The following is a 2,500-nucleotide window of genomic DNA, read 5'->3' on the forward strand; positions in this document are numbered from 1 at the left end:
CGCCACATTGCATACGAACCGCATGAAACTTCCAGAGGCATTTGCAGCAGGAATGCATGTGCACTCAAAAAAGTGAATATTTCTCACGGATAGACCCCGTGATACGCTAGAAATTGGCGGGGATGTCTCTCTTGTGGCTCACGGGGCTGTTAGGGTGGCACAGAAATCCCTCGGAATGGGAAAACGGGTCATTTTCGTGTCGCCACATTGCATGCGAACCGCATGCAACTTCCAGAGGCATTTGCAGCAGAAATGCATGTGCAGTCAAAAAAAAATTGATATTTTTCACGGATAGACCCCGTGAAACGCTAGAAATTGGCGGCGATGTCTCTCTTGTGGCTCACGGGGCTGTTAGGGTGGCACAGAAATCCCTCGGAATGGGAAAACGGGTCATTTTCGTGTCGCCACATTGCATGCGAACCGCATGAAACTTCCAGAGGCATTTGCAGCAGAAATGCATGTGCAGTCAAAAAAAAATTGATATTTTTCACGGATAGACCCCGTGAAACGCTAGAAATTGGCGGCGATGTCTCTCTTGTGGCTCACGGGGCTGTTAGGGTGGCACAGAAATCCCTCGGAATGGGAAAACGGGTCATTTTCGTGTCGCCACATTGCATGCGAACCGCATGAAACTTCCAGAGGCATTTGCAGCAGAAATGCATGTGCAGTCAAAAAATTGAATATTTTTCACGGATAGACCCCGTGAAACGCTAGAAATTGGCGGGGATGTGTCTCTTGTGGCTCACGGGGCTGTTAGGGTGGCACAGAAATCCCTCGGAATGGGAAAAAACGGGTCATTTTCGTGTCGCCACATTGCATGCGAACCGCATGAAACTTCCAGAGGCATTTGCAGCAGGAATGCATGTGCACTCAAAAAATGTGATATTTTTCACGGAGAGACCCCGTGAAACGCTAGAAGTGGGCGGGGATGTCTCTCTTGTGGCTCACGGGGCTGTTAGGGTGGCACAGAAATCCCTCGGAATGGGAAAACGGGTCATTTTCGTGTCGCCACATTGCATACGAACCGCATGAAACTTCCAGAGGCATTTGCAGCAGGAATGCATGTGCACTCAAAAAAGTGAATATTTCTCACGGATAGACCCCGTGATACGCTAGAAATTGGCGGGGATGTCTCTCTTGTGGCTCACGGGGCTGTTAGGGTGGCACAGAAATCCCTCGGAATGGGAAAACGGGTCATTTTCGTGTCGCCACATTGCATGCGAACCGCATGCAACTTCCAGAGGCATTTGCAGCAGAAATGCATGTGCAGTCAAAAAAAAATTGATATTTTTCACGGATAGACCCCGTGAAACGCTAGAAATTGGCGGGGATGTGTCTCTTGTGGCTCACGGGGCTGTTCGGGTCGCACAGAAATCCCTGGGAATGGGAAAACGGGTCATTTTCGTGTTGCCACATTGCGTACGAACCGCATGAAACTTCCAGAGGCATTTGCAGCAGGAATGCATGTGCACTCAAAAACTTCTATATGTTTCACGGATAGACCCCGTGAAACGCTAGAAATTGGCGGGGATGTGTCTCTTGTGGCTCACGGGGCTGTTAGGGTGGCACAGAACTCCCTCGGAATGGGAAAAGGGGTCATTTTCGTGTTGCCACATTGCATAGGAACGCCATGAAACTTCCAGAGGCATTTGCAGCAGAAAGGCACGTGCACTCAAAAATTTTAATATTTTTCACGCATAGACCCCGTCAAACGCTAGAAGTTGGCGGGGATGTCTCTCTTGTGGCTCACGGGGCTGTTAGGGTCGCACAGAAATGCCTCGGAATGGGAAAACGGGTCATTTTTGTGTGGCCACATTGCATAGGAACGGCATGAAACTTCCAGAGGCATTTGCAGCAGGAATGCATGTGCACTCAAAAACGTCTATATTTTTCACGGATAGACCCCGTGAAACGCTATAAATTGGCGGGGATGTCTCTCTTGTGGCTCACGGGCGCTGTTAGTTAGGGTCGCACAGAAATCCCTCGGAATGGGAAAAGGGGTCATTTTCGTGTTGCCACATTGCGTACGAACGGCATGAAACTTCCAGAGGCATCTGCAGCAGAAATGCATGTGCACTCAAAAACGTCTATATTTTTCACGGATAGACCCCGTGAAACGCTAGAAATTGGCGGGGATGTGTCTCTTGTGGCTCACGGGGCTGTTAGGGTGGCACAGAAATCCCTCGGAATGGGAAAACGGGTCATTTTCGTGTTGCCACAATTGGCATACGAACGGCATGAAACTTCCAGAGGCATTTGCAGCAGAAATGCATGTGCACTCAAAAACGTGAATATTTTTTCACGGATAGACCCCGTCAAACGCTCGAATTTGGCGGGGATGTTTCTCTTGTGGGTCACGGGGCTGTTCGGCTCGCACAGAACTCCCTTGGTCCACCTGATTCGTGCATACAGGCAGCAACTAAAACTCTGTAAACCTGCTGTGAGGACATCTAAACAGTGGACCAGTGAGGCTGTGGAAGATTTGCGGGCGTGCTTAGAC

The sequence above is a fragment of the Petromyzon marinus genome, unplaced genomic scaffold (assembly GCF_048934315.1).
Source record: "Petromyzon marinus isolate PM22_M1 ecotype Great Lakes invasive population unplaced genomic scaffold, UKy_Petmar_22M1.pri1.0 PM_G_Scaffold_6, whole genome shotgun sequence".
Classification (NCBI taxonomy): domain Eukaryota; kingdom Metazoa; phylum Chordata; class Hyperoartia; order Petromyzontiformes; family Petromyzontidae; genus Petromyzon; species Petromyzon marinus.